Consider the following 12,399-nt stretch of genomic DNA (forward strand, 5'->3'; position numbering starts at 1 on the left):
TTTTCGCTAAATGTTATTGGGTAAATGAGTGTTTAAAGTGACGTCTTTTACCAGAGGAAAAGTTTGAATGAAACTGAGACTCTCTGGGTGACGCCATTTTGTGCCTAAATGCCGTGGTTCAGAACGGGGTGTTTGGTAGCTAGTAGTTAAAGGGACAGTGCACCTTAAAATGGCACTTTGATAATGCACTTTTAAACAGTGTACAAGCCTGTCATATGCTGTGGAAATATACTTTTTAGTGCTAAAGAGTATTATTTAACATTAAGAGTCAATTAAGGTATTTAAAGTATTGAATAAGAGTGAATAGGTGAATTAATGTGACCTGAACATGTATGTGGTGAACTGAAATTGTGATTGATGTGAAAATGAAGAACACTACTGAACCAAAGACTAAAACAGAGATGAATGCAAGTGAAATGTATTGTGATGACATGATTTTTGATAGATGGGTTAATAAAACCAACAGATTGTGAGTTGCATTCTGGAAAGAGAAACAACAAGTCAAGTCTTTTCATTGTTCCGTGTCTTTTCCTGTTTTAACTCGGGAGCAGTTTTGTCACCGTGGTACCCAGCAGCCCTGGGACCCGTAACACATACTTTTCACAGAAGCAGAACAAAAAACATCAGACATTTAACAGAAATAAATAAAATAAAATATTGAACTGATATAGATAGACCTTGTTGCTTGTTTCTCTCGCAAAATCTGGCAACACTGGAAGTCAGAAGAGGCGAGGTACACTTTCATCTAGACCTCGTAACTACTGTACAGTACACCACTGTCCTCTTGGTTTATAGAGCACAATGCACAGTTTGGGCTGTTTTCTGTGTTCTGTTCTGTCTAAAATTCCCGGCGGAAGGGACGGAGGGTTTGAGGGCCCACGGTGACCACCCCGCCTCGGGGCCCACTGTTGCCTCGTTGAAATAATGACTGGTAGTATCACATATACAAAGATGCTGTTGAATTTCCTACAAACTCTGATCAGAATACGTTTCAAGCAGGGCCAGGCCACAGTGGTGCATACCTGTGTTATTGGGTGTTCTTAAAAAGACCAGTGAGAAGTTTGTCACATAAAACAAAGTAACAAAGCGACTTTGATTGTATCAGGAAAGTTATTTCATTGTAACTCTTAATTGAATAGCTTGGTAGTGTTCTGTCCTTCTGGGCTATGGGGAATAAGCGGGATACGATTCCTCTTTGAATATCATCTTCGTGATTCAACTCCATGCACCATCAAACATTAGGGATCAAAGATTCCTTCCTTGTGTGTTTTTAAATGAAGAAAGATTTAATTAGACTATTCAATACATATTTCAATTGTGATCGTGGTTCCAATCTGACATCCAACCCTTTGCTCTTTGCAATGAAGTCTCCTGTGTGTAATTGTGAGGTGTGTTAGAAATTGGTGAGATTAGCATAAGCCTCCTTATCGTTTCCCCCTTTCTGTATAGAATCCACTGAACTTATATAAATAAATATAGCATGGAGCAGTAGGGCTGATACACCAGTGTTGTTCTACCATTGTTTTAGTCTAGTAGGGAGTTAGGTTTACTGTTTTTTTTATTTATTGTAGGCTTTCATTGTTTTCAAGCAGGGTTTAGTTTGCATGTTTAACAATGAGGTAGTTTGGGTTTTTGTTTATTATTATGGCTTTGTTCACAGCACGCTGATGTTAACTCTTTGACTGCGGACGACGCGATAACGCGTCAAGTGCTACTTTGTCCAGTTGGCCGTCGACGCGCTCGACGCGCTGGACGCGCGTTCATTGTTTAATCTCTGATTGCGCTATGCTGCGTAATATTCAATGTTATTCTCAAGTTCCACTTACTTCACGGACATCTGCATCCGGTTTCATGGCCTGGATTCCGTTTCCGGTTTTTGATTTTTTTCCCCAGTCATTTTCGTCCAAAATAGGTAAATAAACGGGTTTTCACACGGTATAACGGACAAACGGACAGCTTCTCTTCTATAATCTATGGTCTGGGTGACGATCAGTCATCGCCGTCGTGCATCACAACGTAATTTTCGCTGATCAAAACAATCTGGGTGACGTCACATCCGTTTTCATGTTTTTCCTTGTCTAATCTATGAAGAAGGGTGAGAGAGACCCAACGACATGATCACGCTGTCATGTGCTGCTCCCTGGTGGCGGATTTGTGCTGGGTCTTTATATTATGTGTCCTTAAATTATTTTCATGAGAAAAATTCAAAATAAAAAAATAAAAAAACACGAAAATTGCTGGCACTGGGGGAGCACTTTATGAAAATACTCTGGCAGTCAAAGAGTTAAGCTTCACTATTCTTGTAAATATAAATCTCACTGTGTGTAGCAGTTCTGACACTGGCTTTAATCAGCAAAGGACTGATCTGGAACAGAGATTCATGCATAGAGGTTACAAACTGGACAATTTTACTCAAAGTAATGATTAAACTGGAGCCCAGCTGTGTGTGAGCAGGTTTCTTTCATTCTACAGTTTGTTTTTCTTCAGATCAGTACCTGCATTATTTTGGATTGAATGAGCATGTTCCTCCTCACTAGTTACAGTACATTATATCATAAAACTCATCTTTCACATTTTACTGTATTGTTGTTGTCATTACATCTCCTGGCCTATAGGTTCCTCATGGCACCACTAGTGACCATTTAGTGTTACTACACCCCCTTATTTTATGTCAGATTTAATTTGGTTTAACTCAAATAGTTGAAGAACATATGTGCGCTCTCAGAGCATTTATGACATATTAAAAGGTACATGATGGGACAGACATTTCAGCTCTAAAAGGCTTCTTCTCTGTGTTCCCTTTTGTTTAATAAGAGTTATTATTTTTCTACAGACAGCTCAAATGTCTGTTTTGCCTCATATTCAAAAGAAATACACATGGTAAAGCATCATAAAATAACATTCCCTTGTTTTTTATGAATGTTGTCAGCCCGGTCATTCCTATGCCCGGGGCCAGAGAAATGGCCGCTCGCCAGAGAGGCACCGGAGGTCATCGCCCACCAGAAGAGGACCCCCGTCAGCGCGCCAGATCTCCCGCCCCCAGCGTGGCCAGCACAGACTGGGCGAAGAGGAAAGAAGAAGCACACGATGTACCAGGGGACCCCCCAGGACCAGCCTGATAACCCACCACCACTGTCTGTGGTCATGTACCGACACAGGTGGTCGGCCCACAGCCAGTGCAAAATGTTCAGGCTCACTTTGGGCCCTCTCAACCAACCTATCCTGACCAGTACTATGGTCAGGGGAGGCCCGCTTATGGAACCCCTTACTGAAATAATACCGGGGTTCGGGTCAAACTCCACGGCTGTGAGGGTTAAGAAAAAACATGAAAAAAAGTATGCTTGTTGCTTAGAGCTATATATGTATTCATGCATTAGAGAAATAGAGAGAACAGAGATACTGGCAGGTGGAACATGTAGTTAAACGTGTGACCCCAGGCAGGTGGAACATGTAGTTAAACGTGTGACCCCAGTGACAGTGTATGCATGGTAAGACTCACTGTGAGCTTAATCTTCCTGGAACAAAGAGTTTGCAGGAAGGCACTTAACCACAGCCTCGCTGTGCAAAGGGCACGTTGCAGAGGCCAGTTTTTAACCGTGTAAAACACATGAAGTCAGTACTCTAAAAAGTTATAGAGTAAAATGTAACAGAGTAGTTTTTGTCTCATTGCAACATATCTCTAGCCTGACACTCAGCCTGAATTTTCATTTCGTTTCACTCCATTATTCAGTCTGAAAGCCCTCTCAATGCAGCGGAGTTCTGAGATGGGGGCGTGGCCAAAGTGGGACTCCACTATGAACCAACGCGATTGGTTCATACTGGATTGTCCCGATCCCGATTCGTCGTACAGATTTTCAACCGAGGAACACCCGCCTTCGAAAGAGTCACCAGACCCTGAATGCTAGGCAAAGGATTCAGGGGGTGGAGCCAGGCTAACATATCTCTTAACACATTGATTGCCTAGATCGAGTTAACTCGTTTTTAGAATCCATCGCTTGATTGCCTAGATCGAGTTAACTCGTTTTTAGGTCTTTTCATTGGTATAAGGTAGATTGCAATATTCCACAACTTGTGTATTAATATTAAGCTTCTACGACAAAAGAAAAGTCACATGATCGTAAAAGTCACGTGATCTGAGCAAAACACTACAAATCCGGGTGCAGAGACGCATTCCTTGTGGCATTCTAAACAAACAACCAGCAGAGACAGACAGAGAAAGAGAGCGAGAGACGGTGACTGAGACAAAGAAGGAGCGAGACAGACAGAGAACGAGGAGCGATCGAGAGAGAGAGAGAGAGAAAGTGTGAGAGGAGAGAGTAAGATATATATATATATATACATATATATACCCATATATATATATATATTTATATAGTATAGTAGTAGGCGTACATTTGTTATAGGTGGGAGTCGGGACTAAAACGAGTCGCTCGTTTTTAGGGACTAAAACGAGTCGCTCGTTTTTAGGCGAATATGCCGGCTGTGGGAAAGAAATGCAAGGCCAAACGGCTTCGGAGGGACCCGACCCAACGAACAATTTTGGAGACCATGTCCTTCACGGCTCCCTCGGGACCACCACCACCACGACCTGTGGAGGAACCACCACGACCCATGGAGGACGAGAAGCCGTCGGCGGTGGCGTCTTTCACCGCTCCCCCGCGACCACCTTCACCACCTGGGGGATCCGCAGAGATAAAGGCGGAGATGAAGGCTCCCAATATCCCCGAGGGATCTGTGGTCGTGCAGCCATCTCTGTCGGCGAAAGACATTTATGCCTTCACGACCACAGAACCCTCGTCGCGACCACCTCCGCCATCGGAGGGATCCGAGGAGGCGAAGACTGTCCCCGAGGGATCTGAGGAGACATCGGTGTCTTCGACCGTCCCCCGGCGCCGTCGGCGACCGGCACCGGCACTGAGGGCTACAAAGCAACCACCTCCGCCACCACCGGAACCCGAGGGATCTGCGGTCGTGAAGCCATCTCTGTCGGTGAAAGACAATTATGCCTTCACGACCACAGAACCCTCGTGGCGACCACCTCCACCCCTACCACCTCCCCCACCACCTGTGGCGGTATCTGAGGCTGAGCCTGAGGACACGAACCCACCGGTACCAGACATCGATCCCGGGCACGGGTTGCGTCGTAGCGGCAGACAGAGAACCGCGTCGTATCGCCCAGACCCAGATACTACTGACGGTGAAGAGAGCTCCGATTCGGACTGCTCTGGCAGCTGGGAGCCAAGCCCAAGGAAAAGATGTCTTGATCCGTTTACCAGTGGTAAGAATATATATATATATATATATAATTTTTTTTATCATATTTTACCTTTTGGTTGCACTCTGAAAATAGCAGATCTACAAGCTCACAACGCCTCGCGCTGCGACGCGTTGGGAGCTTGTAAATCGGCTATTTTTTGTACCTGATATTTGTATAAAGTCTGTGGGGCACTACTTATCAACCTTATATCGACATATAAAATGGTACCAAACGACTCGTTTTTAGGCGAATATGCCTATTGGAGACCATGTCCTAAACTACTCCCTCGGGACCACCACCGGTATGATCATTGAATGTTCGCCTAAAAACGACTCGTTTTTAGGCGAATATGCCTATTGGAGACCATGTCCTAAACTACTCCCTCGGGACCACCACCGGTATGATCATTGAATGTTCGCCTAAAAACGACTCGTTTTTAGGCGAATATGCCTATTGGAGACCATGTCCTAAACTACTCCCTCGGGACCACCACCGGTATGATCATTGAATGTTCGCCTAAAAACGACTCGTTTTTAGGCGAATATGCCTATTGGAGACCATGTCCTAAACTACTCCCTCGGGACCACCACCGGTATGATCATTGAATGTTCGCCTAAAAACGACTAGTTTTTAGGCGAATATGCCTATTGGAGACCATGTCCTAAACTACTCCCTCGGGACCACCACCGGTATGACCATTGAATGTTCAGCGTCGCTATCCCGCACACACACACACACAATGTAGCCCGGTGTGGATTTCTAGGATATTGCACTCTGGGTCAGCCAGTTATAAAATATGTATTTATTTTATTCTGTATCTATCTATATGCATGTGATTTATTTGATTATGTTGACGATGTAGCCTATGAATTTGTTGACTTGTAGATCTGGGGGGGGGGGGGTTTGGGGGGGGGTGGTCATTTCATGACAAATGTTTTGATACAGTTATGGGTCGACATGAGGCCATGTCAACAAAGATTTTTGTAGATCAGTTTTTTTTTGGGGGGGAGGCATACTTCAAAGGGAAGTCAACAAATGTTTTGATGCTGTTGTGGGTCGACATGAGGACATGTCAACAATGATTTTCAAATCCCTTTGATGGCTTTAGTTTTTGGGGTTGAGGCCAGGTGCACCGAGGGCCCCACCATCATAATAAAATTCATCAAAGGGGACTAAGGTCACCTTATGTCCATCAACATCAACAGTGTTTGATCTTGTTTACTTTCAGACGACGAATATGTGTCGGATGGTGCAGAGTCGTCATCTCACCATAGACAGTCTGCTAGTTGTAGGAGAGGTAAGACTTGAGTCTGTTTCAAACATTTTCGGTATGTAACTCTTGTGTGTACAAATGGAACCAGTGAAATCAGTGTCTAACTTCTTGGTTCGTTGGTTTTTATAGATGGCATTTTCTTCATAACGGGTCCATTTGGTTCCATTCTAAATGACCATTACAGTACAATGTTATTTCTGCCAGTAATGTCACACACACAATGATATGTTGTGCCATGTTGTACTTATTTGCATTCAGATTTACCACAGTAATACAAAATGGCTACAACCCCACTCTGCAAATGCAGATAAATGTCATTCATTCTAAGTTCCACAAAGTAATGCACCACCACATGCTGGCAGTGAAGATCATTGTACATCGTATTTACCAAACTATTTGATGTTTTACTTTGATTTCAGACATGATGGATTTGGAGGAAGCAGGGCCATCGCGTTCAACCGCAGTACCACCTGTCGGCCGTGAAAGAGGTAAGACCGTTTTCACAGCTGGTACCACACAACATGATTTTGACAACACATTTTGTTTCAAACATTTTCTGTTGACTGTTGGTTTTTATAGATGGCATTTTCTTCATAACGGGTCCATTTGGTTCCATTCTAAATGACCATTACAGTACAATGTTATTTCTGCCAGTAATGTCACACACACAATGATATGTTGTGCCATGTAGTACTTATTTGCATTCAGATTTACCACAGTAATACAAAATGGCTACAACCCCACTCTGCAAATGCAGATAAATGTCATTCATTCTAAGTTCCACAAAGTAATGCACCACCACATGCTGGCAGTGAAGATCATTGTACATCGTATTTACCAAACTATTTGATGTTTTACTTTGATTTCAGACATGATGGATTTGGAGGAAGCAGGGCCATCGCGTTCAACCGCAGTACCACCTGTCGGCCGTAAAAGAGGTAAGACCGTTTTCACAGCTGTACCACACATGATTTTGACAACACATTTTGATTCAGTTTTAGTCATAGTCTGTTGAATAAAATTCCATTTAGTTTTAGTCATATTTTCATATAAATATATCCTATGGCTGTCTCTCTGTATTCTATGATCCTATAGTTTACAGAGACACTATACAGTCTCTCTTTATTCTATGATCCTATAGTTCACAGAGACACTACACTGTCTCTCTGTATTCTTCAATGATTCTATAGTTTACTGAGACACTACACATGTATTCAAAAGTAACTGTTTTTGACATAGGCTTCCATTTGACAACAATATTATTGATATGTATGATTTGATGATCAGTCTTTCTGGGGGTTGACTTGGCGTTGTGTTCCATCCCGCTAAATCCTGTTTTGGATTGGAAGATCTTATTTTGACCACAACACCCAGTCCCCCATAACTCTTGAGTGTGTGTGCAAATGGAACCAAATGGACCCGTAGGATCCATTTGGTTCCATTTGTACTGTAATGGTAACTTAGGGCTAGCTATTTATGTGTATGTCTAGGTTTTCTTCAGATTAGGACACTGATTTCACTGGTTCCATTTGTACACACAAGAGTTACATACGTTTGCAATTGTATATCTATGATCATTATGATCCTAGTTTACTGGGACACTACACTGTCCCTCTGTATTCTACATGATCCTATAGCCACACAAATAAAAAATATGTATTTTATGGTAATTGTGTATTTCTGTAATTCACAGGACGTGGTGGTAGGCCCCCAGCTGTAGCGACTGTGTGGAAGGACACCGATTGGGAACCTAGGGCAGACATCCCCTTCACCGCTAGTCCAGGTCCTCGAAATGCTGCAGCTGAGTTGCAGTCGACCATTCCTGTGGACTTTCTGGCGCTTTTCCTCACTGATGAGCTGCTAGGGATGATCGTTGAGCAAACTAACATTTATGCTCTAGCGTTCATCCAGGCCAGGTCTGATGAAGAAGTGGCGCAGCATCCACATAGCAGAGTGAAGCTCTGGAAACCGGTTTCAGTGGGAGAACTGAAAAACTTTTTCGCCCTGTTGTTCCTCACTGGCCTTGTGCGAAAGCCTGATCTAGCGCACTATTGGTCGACCGATGACCCTCTACTCACACCGTTCTTCGGCCAAAACATGCCACGCAACAGGTTCCAGATTATCTGGCGGTTTCTTCACTTCACAAACAATGAGGCTGACGCTGCTGCTGCTGCCGCTGCTGCTGCTGCTGCGGAAGCTGCTGGCGAGGTTGCTGTTGTTGACAGGCTTTGTAAAATCAACCCGGTCTTGCTGTACCTAACGGACAAATTCAAGGAGATGTTTGTTCCAGGTCTCAACATCAGCATCGATGAGGGGATGCTTCTGTGGAGGGGACGCCTAGCATTCCGAGTGTACAACCCACAGAAGCCCACCAAGTATGGAATAAAGTCATATATTCTGTGTGATTCTGGAACGGGGTACTGCTACGCAATGAAGCCATATTCTGGACAGTACTCCTCACTAACAGACACAGTCACTTTTCTGTTGCAGGGTCTTACAGGGTACGGGTTTTCTTTGTTTATGGACAACTACTATAACTCAGTGGCCCTGTATGAACTCCTCCTTCAGAACAACACGCATGCCTGTGGTACTATGAGGCTCAACAGAGGTGAACCACAAGCCATGAAGGATGTGACGATGTCCAGCCTGAGAGTGGGAGAACGGAAGATGCTTCACAATGGCAAAGTGATGTTATTGGCCTGGCGAGACAAACGCATCGTTCGATTGATCACAACCCAGCACAAGGATGAGATGGGGACCCAGCTTGTGAGGCAGAAACACCACAGAGACAAAGTGCCACAGGAGAAACCAGTTTGTGTCCTGGCATACAATAAGAGCATGAACGCTGTTGATCGGCTAGACCAAAACCTAAGCTACTATCCCTTCATCAGGAAGACAGCCAAGTGGAGCAACAAGTTTGTGGTCTACCTATTCCAGATCAGCATGTATAACGCATTCATACTCCACAAGGCAAGGAATCCAGGTAGCAACTGTAAATGCATGTTCGACTTCATCCTCAGTGTTGTCAAATCTTGGACCGCTGTGAGATATGCCCCAGTGGAAGCAGATTATACCCCCCCACAAGATGTCCCAGCAGACCCGCCTGTCCCCCCCCCGGCCGCCTGTCAGCAGCAACCTCGCCAGCAGCAACCTCGCCAGCAGCAACCTCGCCAGCAGCCTCACCAGCAGCCTCATCCTGCACCCCCCCTGCCCCCCCCGCCCCCCCCTGCCCGCACCCGCCGTCAGGGGCCCCCTCCGCCCCCCCCTGCCCCCCGCCTGCGTCCTTATGCACCAAGATCTCGCGAACCTCGTGACCGATTGAGTGGCAATATGAAAGTCCATAAGCTTGTCGATGCCCCCCCCACCGCCAAAAAAGAGGGCCCAACAAAATGGTGCAGAGTTTGTAAGAGGAGAGGGACTCGGAGTGAGTCAAGGTTACAGTGCAAAAGCTGTTTGGTACCCCTCCATGCTAAATGCTTCCATGATTACCACACTATGGAGAAGTATTTTTGAATCATTTTGATTGTATTTGTTTGTTTTACTTACTAAAATGCACTTTTGTTTTAGTTTTATTTTGTATTTATTTTTACTCTGATTTACGACGTGAAGCCATCTCTGTCGGTGAAAGACATCTATGCCTTCACGTCTTATATCGATTATGCTTATGCTAAAATGCACTTTTGTTTTATTTTCATTTTGTATTTTTTTTTTTTTGATTTATGATTTATTATGCTCTGAGCCAGCCAACAGTTGGCAGTAAATGTGCTGCTAATGTCTCTCACTGCCCCAGAGGGATCTGAGGACGTGGAGCCATCTCTGTCGGTACAAGACATCTATGCCTTCACGTTCTCAGAACCCTCACGGGGACCACCTCTGCCTCTGAGGAGACATCGATGTGCTGGCCAGGCAAAACACACAATGATGATATATTGTCATTTTGTATATAAAATTGAAAGGTACTTGAAAAAGTTGTACTTGAAAATGTGAAAGCCATATAAAGTGTGTTCAAATGTGTCTGCCTGAGTCGTTTCAAACATTTTCTGTAGACGGTAGACTGTTGGTTTTATATCATAGAAATACAATTGCAAACTACCAGGTATGTAACTCTTGTGTGTACAAATGGAACCAGTGAAAACATTGTCCTAATCTGAAGAAAACCTGGACATAGACATACACAGAAATAGCTAGCCCTAAATTAGAATTACAGTACAAATGGAACCAAATGGACAATACGGGTCCATTTGGTTCCATTTGCACACACTCAAGAGTTATGGGGGACTGGGTGTTGTGGTCAAAATAAGGCTGTATAAAAGACTGTTGGTGAAAGCAAGCTATATTCAACTACCAATAGCTAAAGAACAGAGCATGCTAGGAACTCACTTTTTATCATAGATATACAATTGCAAACTTGCAGGTATGTACTCTTGTGTGTACAAATGGAACCAGTGAAATCACTGTCCTAATCTGAAGGAAACCAAATGGACCCTACGGGTCCATTTAGTCAAAATAAGGCTGTATATACTCAGACATGCAAAAGTGTCACTTTTCAGCTACAGTCACCTTTTTGAACCCAAATAGGGCAATTGTGTGACACCTGACCCGAAAGAAAACAACATGTCACCTTTTTCACCTCGGGGCTGTTTGCATGCCTGTATACTGTAAGACTGTTTCACTCTAAAAAGTCAAACATTTTCTAATTTGATTGTTTTATGTCATAGATGCTATCTGGATCTCAGTGCTGTATGCATGGGATTCACAGAAAGCACGGTGTGTATTGAGGGAGGCCTCACTTACCGTTCATACAGTCTATATGTCTATATATGGTTTCTATCAGGGGTCATCAATGTCTACTAGATGAATCCAATACAGATGTAAGGATTTAATTTGACCACCAGAGGGATCCACCTAACCTAAATTATAAGAGGACTTCATTTATTCATATAAGAAGAAGTCATTTAGGAGGTTAGGAGGGTCCCCCTCTGGTGGTCAAATTAAATCCTTACATCTCCTAAAACTGTTCCATCTTGAAAGATGAGTCAGCCAAAACCTCTCCCTGTGTGTGTGTGTGTGTGTGTGTGTGTGTGTGTGTGTGTGTGTGTGTGTGTGTGTGTGTGTGTGTGTGTGTGTGTGTGTGTGTGTGTGTGTGTGTGTGTGTGTGTGTGTGTGTGTGTGTGTGTGTGTGTGTGTGTGTGTGTGTGTGTGTGTGTGTGTGTGTGAGAAAAATGATAATGGTGTGTAAACAAACTCAAACATTTGGCACATATAATGCCAAGTCTTGAGACACACACACACACACAGGCAAAGATTTTATTTGTATTTATTTATTTTTGCACTAATTGCACCATTTATTGATGTTGAACTTGGAATGATTATTTATTTTATCATATAGTAAAAAAAAAAAAAAAGACTGAAAATAGTCACTTCAGTGTTCATGTTCATTCACTTTGGAGTGCAACAGAGCGATAAATGTACAATCTAAAGCATATTTATTTTATAAACAAATATTGTTTACATGACTGATGTCAATGAAGGCGCAAAATATATGTCAAAGACTTTTGAAATCATTTTATGCATCTAAAGTGTGTCCTTTTACTAAAACGGCCATAACTCTGAATCTAAAAAAAAAGGTCTGTTTTTGGTGAAACCAAGCTGTATTCAACTACCTCTAGCTAAAGAACGGAACATGCTATCAACTCACTTTTTTTTTCAGATGAAAGAAGAGATTCTAAGCTTCGTTTTGAGATATTCCATTTGTTTATAGTCATAACACAAAAAAATCTGTGAGTCCTCAAATATGAGTCAGAATGGTCAAAATTCCTGGCACAGGCTGATCCTGTTATAGAAAAACCTCTGGCAGTCAATGTGTTAA

Source organism: Gymnoscopelus braueri (genome assembly GCF_963280865.1).
Source record: "Gymnoscopelus braueri genome assembly, chromosome: 8".
Taxonomy (NCBI): domain Eukaryota; kingdom Metazoa; phylum Chordata; class Actinopteri; order Myctophiformes; family Myctophidae; genus Gymnoscopelus; species Gymnoscopelus braueri.